Source organism: Symphalangus syndactylus, chromosome 17 (assembly GCF_028878055.3).
Source record: "Symphalangus syndactylus isolate Jambi chromosome 17, NHGRI_mSymSyn1-v2.1_pri, whole genome shotgun sequence".
NCBI lineage: Eukaryota > Metazoa > Chordata > Mammalia > Primates > Hylobatidae > Symphalangus > Symphalangus syndactylus.
In genome coordinates this window covers 19121921-19128642 of record NC_072439.2, presented here as the reverse complement: position 1 = coordinate 19128642, position 6722 = coordinate 19121921, and the positions used below count along the sequence as shown (strand labels likewise).

The 6722-nt window shown below is 42.8% G+C and overlaps 1 pseudogene; it reads left to right on the top strand.

The window, feature by feature from the left end:
* The first annotated feature begins 3460 nt into the window (after positions 1-3460).
* Positions 3461-4570, top strand: LOC129466794 (small ribosomal subunit protein eS10-like; annotated as a pseudogene).
* Positions 4571-6722: the final 2152 nt, after the last annotated feature.

Genomic DNA, 6722 nt, shown 5'->3' with positions numbered 1-6722 from the left:
TATTGGTGAACAGCAAATGTTGCTGCCTGATTGTTCCTCTGGAAGTTTTGTCTCAGAGGGGTACCTGGCCATGTGAGGTAAGAGTCTGCCCCTACTTGGGGGTGCCTCCCACTTAGGCTACTCAGGGGTCAGGGGCCCACTTGAGGAGGCAGTCTATCTGTTCTCAGATCTCAAGCTGCATGCTGGGAGAACCACTACTCTCATCAAAGCTGCCAGACAGGGACATTTAAGTCTGCAGAGGTTTCTGCTGCCTTTTGTTTGGCTATGCCCTGCCCCCAGAGGTGGAGTCTACAGAGGCAGGCAGGCCTCCTTGAGCTGTGGTTGGCTCCACCCAGTTCGAGCTTCCTGGCCACTTTGTTTACCTAGTTAAGTCTCGGCAAATGTGGGCTCCCCACCCCCAGCCTCACTGCCACCTTGCAGTTTGATCTCAGACTGCTGTGCTTGCAATGAGTGAGGCTCTGTGGGTGTAGGACCCTCTGAGCCAGGTGTGGGATACAATCTCCTGGTGTGCCATTTTCTAAGACAGTTGGAAAAGGACAGCATTCGGCTGGGAGTGACCTGATTTTCCAGGTGCAATCTGTCACACCTTTTCTTGGCAAGGAAAGGGAATCCCCTGACCCCTTGTGCTTCCTGGGTGAGGTGACGCCTCACCCTGCTTCGGCTCATGCTCAGTGCACTGCATCCACTGTCCTGCATCCACTGTCTGACAATCCCCAGTGAGATGAACCCACTCAGTTGGAAATGCAGAAATCATTTGTCTTCTGCGTTGCTCATGCTGGGAGCTGTAGACTGGAGCTGTTCCTATTTGGCCATCTTGGCTCCACCCCCCCATACTATTGTTTTAAAGGTTTAACATAATCATCAATTTAACCTTCAGAAAAATGCCATGCACACAGGAAATGGTTAATGTTAGCTGCTGTGTTACTACTATTATCATTAGCTTTGAAGTCAGGTAATCCTAGAATCAAATCTTAGATTCACTTCTCACTAGTCACTGACATCTGAAAAGTTTTTTCACTACTCCAGGCCTCTGTCTTTTCATCTGTAAAGTGGAAGTAATGTCTACCAGACAGGGCTATTGTATGAATCAAGTAAGATACAGGTAAAGTACTTAACACGAAACCTGACACATAGGAATTGCCCCTCAGCCACAGCTAACATAGCATTATTCATCAGCCTGAGTTGACTGGTAAGGGGTAAAAGTAAATGGTTGCAACAAAAATAACCATATGCCAAAAATGTGTGTGTGTGTGTTTGTGTGTGCGTGTGTAAAAGGTATTTTATGTAAATACACACTATTGGGGACCAGCCTCAACACCACCCATAGGGTACCCAAAGTCCGGTGGCAACAAAGGAATGAGCAGAAACAGGTTAAGAGTTCATAAAGGTGGGAGCCATGGGGCCAGTTGCAAAATGGAGGCTGCAAAAGGTGCCGAGCTCTGGTCTCCACACTATTTATTGAGTACAGTTACTTAGATCTAAGAAGCAGATGTTCAGGGCAAAACAGTGAAAGGGAGACAGTATGTCATAGGCATAATCTATAGCAATAGCAGTTTAAATGAATCTCCTTTGTGCTCAGACAGCATATCTTTAACTTATCAGAGAGTACCTAGTGGGAGTGGGCTTAACTGGGAGACTGCATGTCTGTCCACATTCCAGTGTTTCAAAGGAGTGTCTTTCTCCTTGAACACAGTGTTTATAGATAAGACAGCAGGTCTCACTCTGAGCATGGGAAAGTGATGGCAATTAGGAGGCTTTCCTCCTCAGAGATCTCTTCTGGCTTTCCACAACTTATTGTCCCATATTTTTATGGCCAGTTTATACAGGCACCCCACAATCCCTTTTCCCAACACACACACACATATGGAAATATGGAAAAAGAGGTAACACAGAAAATACTAGGACACTGTTATTGACTACATGTGGGAGAGAGAGAAAAAATAAGTGCAAAGAATCAAGCCTGGAATGTTAGTTATTAACCAATTCAGATGCAGCCAATAGTGGATTAGACGTGGAAGAGAATTTATTAGGGTAAATGTCTGTGAGGGAAAGGAAGGCAAAAGTGAGAGAAGCCTGAGAGAGCTCTCAGACCACAATACAGATCTGATTTTTGTGAAAGATAAAGAAAAAGAAATTTTGGGTAGCAATGCAGTTCAAAAAGAGTTTCTGCAAGACTGAGGGGGAGTCCCTTCACCAGTCACCCATTAGAGTTACACAGAGTCTCATAGAACTGGGCTTGCTTTCATACCCCTGCTGGGAGGCCCTGGGAAGTGAGGTCTTCTCTGCAAGGGAGGTGGTGAATTTGAAATGCACTGACCTGGCCCTTCTGTCAATCAAGTCCCTGCCATAGACACTGACAGGGTCTAATTCATGGCTGCCTAAACTGAGACACTGAGAAAAAGATGCAACCATGAAAAGGTGGAAAGTTCTAATGACATAGCGAATAGCCATCAGCCTTTCTCACATCCCAAAACCTTCAAAAATATCTGAGTGCAGAAAGGCCAGGAAGGAATGACAGAAGACTATCACCAAACTAGAAACTTGGTGGGAGAAGGAAAAAACGACAAAAATGTGGTTGGCAAATCGTCTCCCATCAGCCTTCTTATATAAATAATTTATTCCTTGAAGGAACAAGTAGAGTATTCCATGCCAAGAGCTGGTTCTTGGGGCACCCCACTGTAAAACAACATCACTTTTATTCCTTCTTTTATGTTCCTACCATTACAGATGCTTCAGCACAAGGAAGTTCTCCTGGCCTCCAAACTAAGGCCACTGTCAGCATCACGATTGGAGTACTGGCCAGGGTGGCTCTGATATAGCAACTTTGGTTTAGTTTCTGCATTTCAGGAAGACTGGCAGGTATAATGGCCTTTCCTCTTGTCCTGTTTCCTGCAGGGTTGACCGCCATGCTTGGGAGAGGGACCTGTATCCCGGGACTGGATCTCTCCTCCCAATAAACTCCTGCTTCTCAGCACTAATTCCTGCAGGTCTCTTCTTCCCTGGTCTGCATGCTCCCTGTACCCCACTGTCTCTTAGCTGTGATTATCCCCAGCCTCTGCTTTTTTGTTTCCCAGATTCAATGCACTACGAAAGTCTTTTGATCCTTTCTTAACATCTCTCACGTGTGTCATTCTCTCCATTCCCATAGACCTCAACAACTTCTCAGAGTCCTGCTTGACTCCTTGTCTCCAGTATTTGAAATCTTCCTTGCATATGACTGTCTCATTACCTTCCTAAAATCTAGTTCACTCACCTACTCAAGAATCTACAGGGGCCGACTCTGGCCTATTAGATAAGTTTACATTTCTTCTCTTTACTAATCCTTCTTACTTCCTTTACCACCACTCGCTTATATAATTCCTCTATCCTAGTTAGATCTGTCTCCCTACATATCCCTGCCCACCCATGCCATATACACATAGGATTATGGGCTCCAATTGTATGCCTAAAACAGGGTGACCGCCCTCCATCATCTGCACTGCAAAGTTACCCACAGCCTTCATCACAAGCAACCTCTGACCTCATGGAGAACAATGAATCTAGCATTAATTTGTGAATCTAAGACTTAGGACACAATGTACATGTGGTTGGGAAGATTTCCCTGATAACGAATTTATGTGTTCATGAAAAATGCAGAAATGAAGAAGGCAAGGTCACTACCCCAGGGATCATAAAGCCTAAGACTGAAGATAGGACCTTAAAAGCAATTATAAGCTCTGGCCCTGGAGCCTACAGCCACCAAGATGTTAATGCCTAAGAAGAATCGGAGTGACATTTATGAACTTTTTTTTTTTTGAGATGGAGTCTCTGTTGCCCAGGCTGGAGTGCAGTGGGGCGATCTCGGCCCACGGCAAGCTCTGCCTCCTGGGTTCACGCCATTCTCCCACCTCAGCCTCCCGAGTAGCTGGGACTACAGGCACCCGCCACCACGCCCTGCTAATTTTGTTTTTGTATTTTTAGTAGAGACGGAATTTCACTGTGTTAACCAGGATGGTCTCGATCTCCTGACCCCGTGATCCACCTGCCTCAGCCTCCCAAAGTTCTGGGATTACAGGTGTGAGCCACTGCACCCAACCTTGAACTCCTTTTTAAGGAAGGAGTCATGGTGGCCAAGAAGGATGTCCACATGCCTAAGCACCTGGAGCTGGCCGACAAGAATGTGCCCAACCTTCCTGTCATGAAGGCCATGCAGTCTCTCAAGTCCTGAGACTACGTGAAGGAACAGTTTGCCTGGAGACATTTCTACTGGTACCTTACCAATGAGGGCATCCAGTATCTCTGTGATTATCTTCATCTGCCCCTGGAGATTGTGCCTCCCACCCTACACCACAGCCATTCAGAGACTGGCAGGCCTCCGCCTAAAGGTCTGGAGGGTGAGCGACCTGCAAGACTCACAAGAGAGGAAACCGACAGAGATACCTACAGACGGAATGTTGTGCCCCCTGGTGCTGACAAGAAAGCCAAGGCTGGGGCCGTGTCAGCAACAAAATTCCAGTTTAGAGGCGGATTTGGATGCGGACTTGGTCAGGCACCTCAGAAAAACTGGAAAGAATTATTTTGCATTGAATAAACTTACAGCCAAAAAAAAAAAAAATTATAGTACCAAAATAGAACAAAGTGAATGCCAGAAGAATTCAGATAAATCTGATGGGAATAGAGCTACACATTGGAATCACAGGGAAAAAATTTTTAAAAATGGATGCTGAAGCCCTCACTCCCCATAACTTCTGATTTAGTGCTCTGGCGTGGGACCCAGGCATTGATAATTTTTAAGCTTCCCCAGATGCTACTAATGTGTAACCAGGATGGGGAACTCTCCTGTTTAAATAGGTGGGATATAGGGCTAAATTAATGGTTTTTAGCTAGATGACCTAGGGAGGATTCTCAACATACATAAGCCTAACTTTGTTGGCCATATTCATTAATGGGCTATACCGAGAACTCAATAATCCAGTTAAGAAACACAAACTAAATGGAAAGCCCACTTTATTTGATATGTTAAATTATATGGGAAGCATTGTCAAGTGATAAGGGATGCTAAGTATTCTCAATGTTAATTTATGGGTATGTTACTGATATGAGTGTTCCAAAAATTATATGAGACTCATAGAAATCTAATATCAGTCATAATGTCATATGCCACAGAAGCAACTGGATTTCTATATGAGCCGTGTCTTTATCGTAATGAACTGTCATTGCGTTTTTAACCATAGTCATTTTAACTCTGTCATTCATAGACAGTTGTTTTGATTCTTCCTCAAATCATTTCCAATAAGCTACAGTCCAAAATTGCTTCTTGCTTCAAGGAGATTTACAGAAAAGACTCTGACAAAGACTCTTTAATACAAGTTTCTGATGAATTTAAGATACCACTGGACTGTCTAAGAACTTCCAAGTTCTTCTGATACCTTCATGAAATTGCCAGCCAAGACCAAGCAGAATAAAACTCAATTTCATTGGACTAAATGATAATAATGATGAGAATGTTTTTATGATTTTTTGTTTGGAGTTTTGCTGATTCTTTAAATGATTTGTTTTCCAGATTTATGGAATTTTTTCTTTTAACCAATCTATAGCACACAGTAATTTGATAAAGTATACTTTTGTGAACAAAAATTGAAGCATTTACTTTTGCTCTCTACCTGACTGCCTTAGAATTGGGCAACTATTCATGAGTATTCATATGTTTATGGTAATACAGATATTTGCTTAAGTTCAATAAATATCTCCTCTCTTTATAACAGTATACATTTGAAAACATTGGTTATACTACCAAGGTTTTGACTGGGATATTACATTTGAAAATATAAATAGAATGAAACCACAGATACTGCAGGCAAGTGTAAAGTAAGCCTTGGTTTAGCTTCCTGGTCTCAAGAGGTTCTTGAAAGATTAATCTGAGATTCCTTATAAAAAACATCCAGCAAAGCAAAGTTTAAGAAGAGCCTATGTGATCCATTACAACTCTTTCTGCACTTCTGTAAACAGTCAGGCCAAGTTTGATGAGACTCAATCTATTTTGCAAACAAATTTGCCTTAGTGGTATTATCTTTGGTAGAAGTACAGATGCCCATAGAGAGAAAAATTATGTTGAGAAGAAAAACTGGAATACAACTTTTATGAGATTTCAGCTCTGTTCATTGTTTTTGAGTTTTTATAATCCCCTTGTAGACTGGACTGGACCCTGAATTCTTCTAGTTTCTCCAATCTAATTTTCTCCTATGGAATCAGTAAGAACAAGATCTGCTGTGTTCCTGAAGCCCTGTAAGCTGGAGGGGGACAACTCAATGTAAATTTCATGGGAAAACCTTCGTGTCTGAGGTGTGGGCCACTCAGAGCTCACCAAAATGTTTGACACCATAACTAGAGACACTTAACTGCAAACCAGGACAAGAAGTTGATGACCTCACACGGTGGACAGCTTTTCCCAAGATGTCAGAACAAGAATCCCCATCCAGATGAGGCTCTTTCTCCTGTTAATTTGTCCTTGCTCATGTCTGCCCCTTTTTCTTGGTGAGATAATGCTGTCATTAGAATTTCACAAGAAGTATCTTCTGAGGGTAGCTTAACAGAGTGTTGAATCTATCATTCATTCCTTTATTTCCACATAACATAAGAGATTCTTTAGTCCACCCAATGGCTGACATTAGCAGCATCTCTATTTTCCTTCAGCAATAACCACTTTTAATGATTTATTGTATATTTTTATAATCATAAATTTT